Raw genomic sequence first — 14,922 nt, 5'->3', positions numbered from 1 at the left:
ACCTACATCTGGGAGATGATCCCATCAATGATTCACTAAAATTGAAATATTTTAAAAGTTATGAAGACCTAAGAGAAGAAGGTAAAACACTTCCCTTATAATAGAGGCAATTTTTTTTTACCCGAATTATGCAGTTTGGGAAATGCTGCTGAAAATATATCCTTTCTCCAGGAAAAGGAACTTGAGTACTCATCACATTTTATAGAAAACATTCTAGCAGCCAATATAATCACCCTGCAGCAATAACAAATAAACATATCTACCTAAATATTAACCGATCATCATGAATACTCACTAGATTATAAAAAAAAGAGATGTTAAGGGCAAAGATTAGGAATATAAAGTACTTTATTAAAGCAAGAAAGAAGAAATCTCGTAAACTTTTAATTCTACTTTAATTTTTATTTTGCTCTGTAAATCCTAAGTAGTATCAGACAGGAGTGTATTATTGCTTCATAATCCAGCAGCTCTGGGATTTGTAGACTATTTATTTACTACATCAGTAAAAGAGTGGACAAGCAAAAAACCCTGTGAATTTTGAATTCATATATGAATGTGAAAATATTACCACTTTGCTAGACATAACTTGTCCTCGATTATTCCTTGGGAATAATCATTTTGAGAGGATCCAGGGAGAGCTTTTCCTGTTATGGATTTTCTTTGTCTGTTTCCGTCAGCTGTATCAGATAGGAGTTATGTTAGAAGTGAAACATGACATTCTGAGAGTGAGCTCAGCAGACAGATTCTTGGCTGCATTCTCTGCTACACTTGAACTTCTGCTAAGCATGTGATGAAAGAGTGTTTTCAACTGCACCAGCTGTGGAGAGGTTAATAAAACAAAAGAGGAGAAACAAAAGTGCTCACAGCAGAAAGCTTCTGGCTTTGCTGATTTCTCTGGTTACAAACACTATGTCAGAGGGCTGAAACTGCTATATTGTTTTGGCCTTAAAATCCTTTCAAACAAGTCGAGCTTCTGAATTGAAAGTTGCATAAAAATAAGGAAGTCGGAAATCAGATGCCATTTACATATTTTGGTTGCAGAAATGGATAATTTTTACTTTTCTGTAGACACCTGGAAAATAGAAAAATTGTATTTATTTTACTGGTAACCTTGTGAGTTCCTCTACTCAATAAAAAACTATGCAGATTTTCTGATTCTCATGGTCTTAATGGCCTGGGACTAGCGACCTAATGTTTTCTGTCCTTCTCCCCGTGTCCACTGCTTCAGGACAGTACCATGGATGTGGCGCCTTGCCTAGCCTGGCTCTCCGAAGGTGATTTCTCAATCCTGTTTTGGGCAGGGAAGGTCAGTTACTGACCCAAGAACCATTTAAACTGGGAGGAGAAATTAAGCAATGCCTAGGAAAACTGACTGCAAAAGACTTTTCCTTAAAAGTTGGGGTGACAGCCGGACAGGAAGGCAATTCACTACCTTTCCCGTCTCCTCCCCCAGCCCTCTGTTTCCCTACAGCTCAGGTCCAGCCATCAGCGTGCTGCAGTCAGCTCAGCGATCACTGTATTCCCGGAAGCTGAAGGAGGATGGGACAAGGAGTCCTGTGGCTTCACACAGGCTTCCACCAGGAGAGAAGTAAAACCAGCCTTTTACTGTCTACTCCACTGCCCGGAGGCCTGTGATACTGGTGTTCGAGAGCATCGTGAATGTGATTTACATACGTCATCTGGGAAATGTGGCATTTATATTTGTTGAGTTGAACGGAGGCAGAAAAAAATTATAGATAGCTAAAATTTGCAGGAATTGAAAGAAAAAGGAAGCAAACACGTGTGCTCTGCACCAGAAGACATTCAGTGGTAAGGACATCTTGATTTATTAGGTTAGTAAAATTCTGGGCTTCCCTCCTAGCTCAGTCGGTAAAGAATCTGTCTGCAGTGCAGGAGATCTGAGTTCGATTCCTGGGTTGGGAAGATTCCCTGGAGAAGGAAATGGCAACCCATTCCAGTATTCTTGCCTTGAAAATCCCATGGACAGATGAGCCTGGCAGGCTACAGTCTATAGGGTCGCAAAAGCCCGACACGGCTTAGCAACTAAACCACTACCAATCACAGCAATGAAGAATGTGTTCTTTTAAGCCGTATTTGCTGCAGGATGATAAATGTGATTCTGTTCATACAAATGTGATGGGCTGGGAGGTCTGTCCAGAGTCCTCAAAGTCACAGGGTGGGGTATAGTTTGCATTAAGGTACCTAGTAGAGAATATGCAAATAAATTCACATATTGATAATTTTACAAGTAAATCTGTAAATGAGGTAAAGAGAATAGGTGAGCAGAGATGAGGAAGCTGCTGAGTTAGCTGGAACAGTACACTGGGTGCTCTGTCCCCTGAACTCTACAGTAGAACCACGTGTGTGCACTAATCCTCTCCAGGCGTGTCTGACTCTGTGACCCCATGGACTGTAACCCGCCAGGCTCCTCTGGCCTTGGGATTCTCTGACAAGAAGCCTGGAGTGGGTTGCCATGCCCTTCTCCAGGGGATCTTCCTGTCCGGGGGACTGAATTCGCATCTCTTAACTCTCTTATTTTGGCAGGCGGGTTCTTTAAGACTAGTAGCACCTGGGAAGCCCACAATAGAACCAAAACATTACCCAATACTGATTTGCATGTCAGGATAATAGTAATTTTCCCTTCTCCTTTTTCACTCTGCAGCTGGCCTATGAGAAGACCAAAGCAACCCAGTATTTTTCCATCTGCCACCTTTCTCTCAAGAACTCAGTAATCCAAATAACATGACCTTTACCTATGTATCACTTACGAGAAGTCACTGGCAATTGAAGAAAAAGAAGAAAAAACAAAACAAAACAGTTTCAGGGTGACACATCTTCAAAGACCACATTTAAAGCATCATTCTTAGCATCCTATCAAAACCATAATTTTAATGTGATTACTTATTTTTCTGAACTTCTGTTTTCATCTCTAAAATAAGACTGAGTGTCAGGCTAACTATAAAGAAGAGAATTCAATATATGTGTAAAACCAAGATACTGAGCAGAGAATATGCAAATAAATGTTAAGTTCTGTATTTGTTCACATAAGAAATATAACACCTACTGAATTTGATAGCAGATGTAGGTATAAATTAATTCCCATAACACAGTCTTTACAAACATATGTAACCCAGGAAAATTAGCTTTGAGGAGACATTTGGCTTGTAATTCAGAGGAAACATCATCTTTTCATTTTCTGCAGAATTTCTGGAATGTATGAATATGTTCAGTGGGCAATAAGCAAATAGAAATTTCACATCGTCTTCATCTTGGTTTGGAGAAGCCTCTTGGCCACGGAGGCTCTGTGGCTTTCCCAAGAGACAAGATGTGCTGGAGGTGGAGCTTTAGATGTGCAGGAGCAAGATTGCAAGGCTTGGAAGAAAATATGGCCCGACAAGGCATGTTATCAGATAGTTAGTACTGGCTGCCTACCTGGGCAGTGCACCAAGAGAGAGAAGTTTGTGGGGATAGAGGAAATAATAATTTGGAGGCTGTTAATTCAACACTTAAGACCCATGTGAAGGAGCTAGGATAGATCTCTTTACTGCAATTTATATTAAAATGTCCACTACTTCCAGTTTTAGGAATGTGTTGTTGGATTAAAATAATTACTTAAAAATTTTTTTAATTGAAGATATAGGGTAACAGGAATAACAGGATTAGGTTTAGCAAACAGAACGGGTCAGTTGTTGTTCTTTTTAGTGTCAACCTTGGGGATAGCCATCCTAAGATGAATCAAGGAGGGGTACAAGAGGATCCCCACCCCCAGCCCTAACTCTCCGGTCCAAGGCCCTTCTTCCCTGGAACGTGAGTGAGGCGCTGAACACATAGGGAGATGACTGGCTGCTGGTAGGATTACCTCTGGCTTTTAGCTAAGCAAAATAAACAAAACAAGGGATCACTACAATGCTAGAGAACTTTGCTTTGATAACTAAAAATCTAAAAAAGTTTTGCCGGAGAGCTTTATCAGTTTGGTCTCCCACAGGAGCTTGCTGTCCTGCTTGCCTTAGTCTGATTTTTTGTTTATTCTAAAATTGTCTCTGAGGATAAGCATTTCTATGTATGGACCATAACACGGAGGATGTAAATGTCTTTTCTTACCAGAACTCAGATTCTCCCTGGAGTATCTGCTATTTAAACTCATCTAGACAATAAAACATGGTAGGATGGAACTTGACAGATAACTCTCTGGAAACTGCATTGTGAAGTAAATTCAAATTGCTTCAAACTCCACTTAATTCCCATCTATTTCAAATGGTGAATTATTAAAACAGAGATTTTATGTTTTTTAAATCATATGCTACAAAATGAAAGACTTTGGGAAAACATTTTAACAAACTAATAAATCTCAGTAAAGTTCCATAAATTGTTTTTTAAAATTAGTTATTACATCACAACCAAATATACATATTTATAGGTTTATCAGATTCATGTCTGGGATCTTCTTTTAAGAGTAAATTTCTTTTATTTTCCTAGAAAACTTATTTACTAAAACACCAATGTCATTTCTAAATTGTTTCCCATTACAATTTTCAGTTAGAAGTTATTTTACATTCATCATATATGCTATTAAGATACACCCCAAAACTTGGTTTTCTCTCCCTCCTCCTTTAATCAATGAGAGATCTCAGTAACATCATCATTGTCATTGTCATTGTCACCATCATCATCATCATATCACTCACTGGGAACCCATTACATGCTGGTACTTTGTATAAATTATTTTGTTAAAACAATCCTTGAATGTTTACAGATGAGGCTCAGAAGGTTAAACAAAGCTTTAAGGACGCAAGGCTAGTATGCAATGGCTCTAGTGTTAATGGAATTTGAACTTGGCTTTGTCTCATTCAAAATTCCTCACTATCTCTAATTCTGAAATAGCTAAAGCATCAAAATCTAAAATACTGGCTATCTTTGCATGGTAATACTATGTTTATAAGCCTTAATATATCCAGTGGAGCAAATCCTTTGCTTTTTAAGTGCTGTGTGTCTCTGTCAGAATCTCTGGGGATCTGAGACTACCACACCATAAACTCTGCTGGGTTTTTTTCTGTTCTCAAAGCACTTACTTCTGTGCCAAAGAATAGTTCAAACATGTTGGAAGAATCAAACTTCCAGAATTGGGCAACTCATAGCTTGGTTTAAAACTGATATAACAATCGGAAATTCTGCTTATCCACTGCATCCTATTGATTACACGCCAGAGTCTTGTTCTTTATCCTAACCACACTCATCCCCACCCCCCGCCTTTTTTTTTTTTTGTCTACAGGATTCTCACAGCCTACAAAGAAAATTTCAGAACAGATATTCACAAGGATGAAAGGGCTTAGGTAACTTGATAAAAATTATAAAAAGGAAATCAAGTTCAAAAATAACTATAAGTATCTGGAATATGTAAGAAGCATCCAAGTTCTTGACAATAAGGTCAGGTTACTTTAAATTTTCCGAAAAGCACAAAAGAAAAAAAAAGTCATAGGATAAAATAAAAGTAGAGAAAGGTCTAAAAGTGGAAAGGTTTTATGGAGATAGAGTGAAAGGCGCAGGAATGCTTAGAAAAATCAGATAGCAGTGATCCAAAAGAGGCAACCCTCGGGACAGAGAAATATACAAAGATAAATACTGATGGAAAGTAATCAGAGCATAAGGTTATAATTCAAAGTAAATTTTCCAAATTGCATATTCTGTTTGAAATGTGTGTCTTGAAGTTTTACATGGGCCTGCTGCAGTGGGAAATCACTCAGGATTTGAAATCAGAAGTCCTGGTTTAGGTCTGGCTCGGACACTTGTTATCTCTGTTTTCTTGGATGAGCTACTCAAGGCCGTGTTTCCTTACACACAGATCAAAGAGATGCTGTTAAATGCTTTCCAGTGTGAAAGAATTCCATCTAGCAATGCGTAGAATTTAGAATGACACCTTATTATATGGCAAGATGTCATTTTCTTACCATTTACTGATATTCTGCTGATGACAAGCTGCATAGGACCCAATAAAAATAAAAGAATATAGAACCTATTCTTACAAATCATAGCTAAATACTGTCACTATCATAACTATAGTTGCCAACATTATACTAACATCTTAGATTTTATTGTATACAGTGCATATTTGATCTTCTACTATGCAAATAAAAGGTTGATATTTTAAGGTCTGTTGCTGTTCTTGAGGTCTAGATTAAATCAATGTACAAGTGGTCACTACTATAATTTGTGTTTTCTGTAGAATATACTTTAGTTTTTTGCTCAAATTCTCCCTATAATTGCCAAAGTAGTAAACCCTTTAATTACAAATACACAATAATGCCTCAAAGTATAGTGCTGTAGTTAGAATAAATTTTAAGATGGCTTAATAGAATGCATGTTAGAAAAAGGGCAGGGTGAGTTTGACATTATAATGTTCATACAGGCTTAAAGGTAACATGGACGATTTTTTTCCTCTGGCAATAAAGAAAAAGAGGTCTTTCCCCATTTTTTTTTTTTGGTGTTTCTTGAATTCCTGCCAATACACGTGAATTATATAAAAACAAGTTCTCTCTCGCTCTTTTTCACACAAGTGTTTGTGTGTGTGTGTGTGTGTTTTCGCATACCCCCCCCCCCCCACACACACACACATCCATGGACATATCAGTGGAAAGTATGAGCATTTCTCCTGTAGGGGCTGATCACTGGGAACTGTGGCTATGGAACCAGGCTTCTCTATGCCCTGAGGAAGGCTGATGTTAAATATGGGCTCATGCTGGAGTTTTGAGAGGCTGGTTTGAGGGAAGGAAACATAGAAGCGGATCAGGATTACTCTAAACAGCATGGTGCTTGCCCTCTTAGCACCATAACTTTTAGCTGTGCAATCTCAGAAAAGCACAGTGTCCTATTCGGCAATGGGAACATACACATTTTAGCTTTATTATGGAATTGTCAGTAATAAATTAAAATATTCACTTCTGTGCTCTGTAGACTCTCAGAAAGCAATCTATTTATTTTATTTTTGAAGGTAGGTGGGTCAATAGTTTTTTATCAAATGAAAATAAGGGAATATTCAAATGAGTAAAAGTAAAAAAAAGCAAATGGGAATCATTTACAAGGATAATAGGAGAGATTTTTGAATTCTAGATTAACAGATGTTAGAGTATGGGAATTAGTAAAAGTCAAGTCATGTAAAAATCATCCTTTTATCCTCATAAAGCAAAACATAAATAAGTAATTATCTAAGGATTGTATTTACATAGGAATCAAGAGAAAAATAACTGTCAATGAGACTAAAGCAGATTTATAGAAGCAGTGCTAACAAAGGCTGGTACCTCTGTTCCCTTAAAGAGTTTACAAAATCAAAACAGTCCCCTAATACAATGACATCTACTTAAAATATTCTTTCTTTGTCAGGTGTCTTCACTGGGAAAACTTTCTTTCTTGTTAGTTTTCCCAGCCATCATTGTGAGTGTGCTGGTTGCTCAGTCCTGTTGGACTCTTTGGGAACCCATGAACTGAGCCCATCAGGCTCCAGTGTCTGTGGCATTCTCCAGGCAATATTAAAGCATCTAGTGTCTGCTAACATTACAAGAATCAACCAGAGTCACAAAAAACATTAAGTGATGGCCGAAGACAGTGAAGTAAGGGACCTCATGTGTTTTATCTCCAAGGTGGCCCAGAAGGGTGTCGTCATGGAGGTAGGTGAAGGACCTGGGTCCATGAAGACTCCTGTTTTCCACTCACTGTCCTTACTGAAGCCTCAGTAACTGCAGGACCCCAGGGTAGGGGTAAGGCAGTGGTTCAGATAAGTGAACTTCCAGCAGGGTACCTGGCTGGTCTTCAACAGTAGATGTACATGGAGAGCAGGTACATGTCTTGCTTAAGGTAGTTGAAAAAGTGGAAATTCCACCATGACTTAGGTAAAAGGGCCCATGATGTGATTAAGAGCCCTTTCTACAATATCTTTCAGCTGAGGGATTTCTTAAAAATATCTTGGCCCTGCATTTTTACTAATCTTTAACATGAGGGTGCATACATGCCTGTGTGTGTTGCTAACAAGCTAAGAAGACACTTTGATGAATTCAAATGTTGCATAGTTAAACTTTCTTTTTCCACATAAAAATTATTTTCACATGGAAAACATGGCTATAGGTAGAAGATTAGTCTCTGAAACATCAGTTTCTTGAGTATCTTAAAACAGTGGTAAAAGTGCAAGAAATTGGAAGAAGTGTAAAAATTTATTTTTGGATGCATATTAACAAATATCTACTTTTTCAATTTGCTTCTAGGGTACTGATTAAATTAGTTTTGCTATATAATGTGTGACTTTTAAAAAGAGACCTAAAGCTTAAAAATATAAAACCTATATTCCTTCTATATTACAAATTGTAATTTCCACAAAATGATTATTATCTTTGCCTTTCTCCACAACATATATAGCGATTAGGGAACATAGATAGTACATTGATTTATAAAACCCTCCTTTATTTGGATTTATTAAATGCATACCAGAAACATGAATTATAAAGCCAATTTATATATGTTGTATATAAACAAAAAAATAAAAGCAGATACACTGAAGGAACAAATAATAAAAATGTTGCAGCACTTACCATTTTCAGTACTGTTGTCTTCATTTTTTAAAATAATATTTTAAAATATTTTCCAAAATACATAGTACTAAACTTGTGATATTGCATTGAAAGGAATTTGTTTCAAGTAAATGCTTAAGATGCAAATGCTTAAGAAGCAGGAAATATCCTGTAGTTTGTTGTCACACCACAATAAGAATAGTTATTTACCTAAAGCATAAATAAACACAGGTTTCTCCACTATCCAAAAGTAGATAGTTGAGTTGAACCCTTCCATAAGATGAAAGTGAAGAAGCAATTATTTTAAGACCCATCTTGCTAAAGCATGCATAAAATAAATCAAGATAAAGCACAGAGCCTCCTAGACACAGTTCAAAGCTATGGTGGCTGGACGCTGAGATGCTCCGGGTAGTTCCCGGGGAAGGAACTTGGGGGAGTCACTCTTGAGGCCTCTGTAACAACTTGGGGCAAAACAAACTGACTACTATTTTCACCTTTTTTCATAAAAGTGAAAATCTTCTTTGTATTTCTTTCAGTTAGTGAAAATAGGTATTAATGTAGGTCTTTTGTGAAAGTGGGGCTTCCCTGGTGGGTCAGACGGAATCTGCCTGCAATGTAGGAGACCTGGGTTTGATCCCTGGGTCAGGAAGATCCCCTGGAGAAGGGAATGGCAACCCACTCCAGTATTCTTGTCTGGAGAATGCCATGGATAGAGGAGCTGGAAGACTACAGTCCATGGGGCAGCAAAGAGTTGGACATGACTGAGCAACTAACGCTATCTTTTCTTTGTGAAAGTGAAGTGGTCTAAAAACCTTTGAAGAGTAGGGGGTACCTGTAATTGTTAGATTCCTCCTTTTGGACTTCCATTTTACTGATACAGACATGACGAGAGCATTTTTTTTTAATTAAAATAAAATGCAAAACCTTGGACTTACACTCTAAATCGTTTACTCATTCTTGCTTTTATATATTGTGTGTGTTGGGGGGGGGGAATGGAAAATCAGGAGCATATGGACACCCATCTCAGAGGGAACCCCGAGGGCAGAAGGTGGACTAGGCTCCTGACCGATAGCAGGAACTGACCGTGGGAGCGTTCATGTGGCTGTCCTGAGGGGAAATGAATTTATTGCAGCTTTGTTTTCACGTTCTGGTCTTTTTCTTTCCTCTCTAATATTTCTGCTTTTCTGTTTTGTTTTTTTTAAGCCTGTATTGGTTATGGTCATGAGAGAGGGAATTGATACGTACCAGAGGAAGGACTCTGAAGACTGTTAAAGAGAATAACTAACATATTTTGAATGCTAGGTATCAGGTACTTCACTGAATCCTTCATCTGTAATGGCACTCATTCTTTTCTTTATTCAATGCCTTGGACAAAAAAGGAAGTTTTATCAAAATTGCAAGTGATACAAAACGAAAAGAATTAGCTAATGACTTGGAAAGCAAAAAGTAATGTGCCAACTGTATTTTATAAGGAAGATTTTTAAGAACAAAGAAGCTGAAATGTAATAGTATAAAGGAAAAAAAGCTTACATTTAAATTCAGATCATCAATCTCTGGGTTTACAATGCTGAAAATATGATTTGGTAATAAGTGTAAAAATATTTTAGGTTTTAACACAAGTTCATTTAACCCATGACTGTGGCTTTATGTTAAACACCGAACTCAGTCATATCCTCTATTAATTGCAACACAGTGTACACATCAAGGGAATTATTAGTCTAACCTCCTTCACTGCCAGGCACTCAGGAAGTGCTGTATGGAGTCCTGGACACCACATTTTAGGGGAGAAACTGACAGCAAACTGGACTGTGTTCAAAGGAAGGACGGTAAAGTGTCTGGAAACCATATCATATAAGGAATATCTGGAGGAATGTGTTCATTTAACGTGAGAAAATGACAAGTTGTGTTAAAATTTCAAAGTCTGCTCTACAGAAGAGGAGCTTGATTTTTCTGCAGAGTTCCAGAATGAAAGATGAATGAGGTTAGTCACAGGGTGGGAAGTTTGGGCTCACAGAATAAAATACTTTTCTGACAATTAAAATGATCACCTACAGGCTGAGACAATTAACAGCCGGTTGCTGGCCACTGGGGGTGTGGGCAGGTTTGTATGCCCACTTGTCAGAGCAGTAAAATAAGCTGGTCAGGGCTGCAAAGTCCTTTGGAATCAAGGTGGAATCTATAGCAATGTTTTTCGGTTACTTCCTCTAAGAAACATAGGGTCTCAGGCAAAATTTTTCATTAGTAATGAAAGTCCTTCGTTTTGGTGATAACCCACTCAGAATAATTTTATTCCTTTCGGGAGAGAGAGTGGTTCCCTAAAAGTGAGGCTCCCTCCAACACACACAGACACACAGACACACAGACACACACACACACACATATACTCCCACTCGACGCTTAGATTTTTACATCTTACATCATTTTTCCTTTGCCATCTCTCTCTCTTTTCTAAAAGAGTTTCAAGTTAAGTTTTATTTGGGGGCAAAATGAGGACTGCAGTCTGGGAGATAGCACCTCAGATAGCTCTGAGAGATTGCTTCCTGCCATCTCTTAATTTTTAAAAATAGGGACAAAGTCAGTAGATGAGCAACAGTAGAACATGTTTAAATCAAAGTCACATTCAGCAACTGTAGCAGAAATATTTCTCCCAGGTGTATATCTGGTTCTAACTGCAATGGTTCACGATCTAGAGTGGCACAGATCAGCCAGACTGTTGTCTTATGTTTTGTGTGGGTAAAGGTGTCCTAGAAACAGAGTAAGATGTAAAGGTTAATGTTTGTTTTATACTGAAATTATGAAGGTGTAACATTGCTGCTGCTGCTGCTAAGTCACATCAGTCGTGTCCGACTCTGTGCGACCCCACAGATGGCAGCCCACCAGGCTCCCCCATCCCTGGGATTCTCCAGGCAAGAACACTGGAGTGGGTTGCCATTTCCTTCTCCAATGCATGAAAGTGAAAAATGAAAGTGAAGTCACTCAGTCGTGTCCAACTCTTAGCGACCCCATGGGCTGCAGCCTACCAGGCTCCTCCGTCCATGGGATTTTCCAAGCAAGAGTACTGGAGTGGGTTGTCATTGCCTTCTCCTGGGTAACATTAGATCACAGCAAATAACATTGAAGATGGATGTGTATTTTCTTGGGGATTGTAGGGAAGAAACGATAAATAAGAAGATTAAAATGCCAATATGAAATAAAAATTGTAAAAGACTAAAATGTGCTTTTGTCAGCATCTGTCTTTATCCAGTTCTCTGAGGCTCTGGAGGCCTGTGTTCAGTGACTGTTGTGGTCTTCAGGGTAAACCCTACATTCATGCTTTATACGAAGAGCAGGTCATCAGGTCGTGTATTTATGAATACGGAAACAGACACTGCGGAGTTGAGATTGTCTCTTGATTCCTCCCTCCTGCACCTTCTCTTATATTCCTTCTTTTAACAGAGTGGCACAATTTTTTTTTTTTTTGAGTCCCCACACCACCCCCAGCTGATCTTCAGTCTAGAGTTTAAGGTTTTTGGGGGTTAGGTCTGGCCTTTAAACTTTTTCCTGTGCATGGCTCTTTGCTGACTCCGCAGCTTTACAGCGTCTTTTCTTTTTGTAAAACAAACAGGAGAGCATAAACTATGGGAAAATTATTAATAAGGCTTCAAAAAGTCAGCTCAGCATGAATTGGATAATGAACACAGAATGTTTTCCTATTGTTGTATGGTTCCGCCGGGCAGCCCTGGCCTGAGTGGCTCAGCCCAGCTTGCCCCGTGCGGTTTGGGGCCTTTAACCACGGGGCAAGTCATTAACCGGCTGGTGAAGCAGCAGCACATTGTTCTGTTATTTTCAAACCACAACAGCCTCTGTGGAATCCAAGAGCCATAAAGACACAGTTCTGATGCTGCCTGACACAGGCATAATTCATGAGCTCTATAATTTAAAGGGATTTCAATGCAATTGTAAAACTAATGAAAAATGAAGTGCATTGGGGAAACACTGGTATCTTTTTTAATTGGTTGATGCTACTCATTAAAAAAAAAAAATGCCGTCAACCTGGTAGGTGAGTGTGTGTGTGTGTGTGTGTGTGTGTGTGTGTGTGTAAAGGTAAGTCAGATTAAATCTGATAGCAGTAGTTTCAAGTAAGTTCATAACATGGCTGTCAGACCCAAGAGAAAAAGCAGAAAAGAAAGAAAAATCCCAGAACAATTTATGGCCTGGAGCCAGTAGCAAAGTGTTTCTCCTGTACCTTTTTATCATTTCCCCCTCAAATGTTGATTATGCCCGAGTTAAAAAAATTGGATGGGGGGTGGGTAACTTTCTAGAAGGTTTAGATTTCAGTCTGGATTTTTTTAAAAAGCCTCAAATGAAAGACTCTTTAATCAGATAATTGAATAGCCAGTAATTTTAGCCCGTCCGTGACACACCAGTTGGCAGGTACAGAGGTATGCAGTCCGGAGTCCTCGCCTCCTTTCCCCTCTTCTCTGCCCCCCGGGACTGTCACTCAGCTTCTCTGTCTTACTGCCAGCCCCCAGAGACTGTCCCCAGACATTTGGATGTTCAGAAAGGCAGAGGCAGCTGTCAGAGGTGACCAAGCAGATGGCACGAAGGGGACTCCATCCCTCCATCACCCACCTGGGGAGACAGTAGGGCCTCACCAAACAGCTGTCTTAGATCCACAGCACCCACCTTTCAAACTGATCCCCAGTTTTCTGAAAGCCTGGCTCTGAAGTTGTTTGGGAGGTTTTGGTGGGGCTTTAGATACAAACGCATTATTACCTCCTCTATTTTAACTCTCCACTATGAGTAATGGCAGCTCAAAAATGCCCTCTATAATGTCACGTCACAAAAGCCTCAGAAAATTATCCCTTAGCCCCATTGTCTGCCTGTTTTCTTTTATTCCTTCTCTACTCATCACGTTCCCTGGCAGCCATGAATGAAATGTAACATGCTAAATGACTGACATCCATTAAAGCTCCTCGACAAACCTTGGACTGGGTTTTGAAAGGCCCTTGGAAGAAAAAGGATTGCGTGCTCTTTGAATCCTGGTCTGCTGAACGGCTGCCAAGTGAGGGCTGCTCCATTCAAAGAGCTGAGTGAGTAAATGAGAATAACATCCTTGGGGACCTGCAGGATCGGTTTACTCTGAAAATGCTCAGCTTCACAAAGGGTCAGAGTCACAAGGTAAATGAAAATGGCTAGGAGGGGACTTTGATGGCCGAAATACGGTAACAGTAGAGGACTTGAAAGAAAACTTTACTTAAAAAAATAAAAAAGAGGAAAAGAAAGAAGAGGGGGTGGGGGAATTGCAGAACTGCAAACTCAATTGATAAGAGCAAACACTTTGACAACAACATCCAGGAATATATGCTTATAAGTTGTACACAAGAGGTATGCAAACACGAATGTATGCTTATAAAGTCGTATAAACTCCCAATCTGCCCACATATGTAAGCAGCATGAATTAATTATATTTTTCACATGAATAAAAACTGGGTCAAAGTTTGTTAGCTTGATTTCTTGATGGGCTATGGCCTAAGTACTCGAATTTTACTCTTAGCTGTAAGCGACAAAATCTGGTGACTTCCCAGGTGGCGCTAGTGGTAAAGAACCCGCCTGCCAATGCAGGAGACGTAAGTGACGTGGGTTCAATCCCTGAGTCTGAAAGTTACTTTGGAGGAGGAAATGGCAACTCACTCCAGTATTCTTGCCTGGAGAATCCCATGGACAGAGGAGCCTGGATGGCTATAGTCCATGGGATTGAAAAGAATCAGACACGACTGAAGCAACTTAGCACGCGCATGCACAACAAAATCTAGTGAGCCATCAAAACATGCCATTTGTTCGGATCACTCCTTGTTTTATTATCCAAACTCGACTTCTCAATAAGAATAATTTCCGTGAGAGCACTTTAATGAAAGTGCATTAAAAGAAGTTTCTAGGCAAGGAACTTAAAAAAACCACAGTAATTCTTGATGCATGTTCCATCCTAACCTGCCACAGGGTTACTCCTAGGAAAGCTTTTTGGCCCCTGACTTTTTCATTTTTAGACATGTGGGCTGCGGTGGCATAAAGAAACCTTACAGAATAAGTTACATCGAACTGTGTGCAGTGAAGATGTAAATGGAGTTCTGTTCCCTCCCTTTGTTCAGCAAATGACAATCGTGATGGAGGCAGTGGCTGAAGACTTGTGGCCAACGGCTGTCCAGCCGCAGTAACTGTGATAGCCCGCAGAGCTGAGGTGTTACACAAGCGCAGAGGATGCGGTGGATTGAATGGTGACTCCTCTTGCTCAAGAAAGATATGTCCACTCAGTACCTAGGAATCTGAGTTTATTTGGGAAAAGGGTTTTTGAATCTGTAATTAAGTGAAGGAATTCAAGATGCGGTCATCA

The 14,922-nt window shown here is 39.4% G+C and overlaps 1 long non-coding RNA gene across 2 annotated transcripts in view; it reads right to left on the bottom strand.

Moving 5' to 3' along the window:
• Positions 1-414: 414 nt before the first annotated feature.
• Positions 415-14,922, bottom strand: part of LOC136163340 (uncharacterized) — a 47,174-nt gene continuing 32,666 nt past the window's right edge. For both annotated transcript variants that reach the window (XR_010662222.1, XR_010662223.1), the window contains exon 4: positions 415-1,072. This is a non-coding gene — a long non-coding RNA (uncharacterized lncRNA). The remainder of the gene's footprint in view (positions 1,073-14,922) is intronic.

Source organism: Muntiacus reevesi, chromosome 3 (assembly GCF_963930625.1).
Source record: "Muntiacus reevesi chromosome 3, mMunRee1.1, whole genome shotgun sequence".
Classification (NCBI taxonomy): domain Eukaryota; kingdom Metazoa; phylum Chordata; class Mammalia; order Artiodactyla; family Cervidae; genus Muntiacus; species Muntiacus reevesi.
This window is presented reverse-complemented; position numbering and strand designations above follow the sequence as displayed.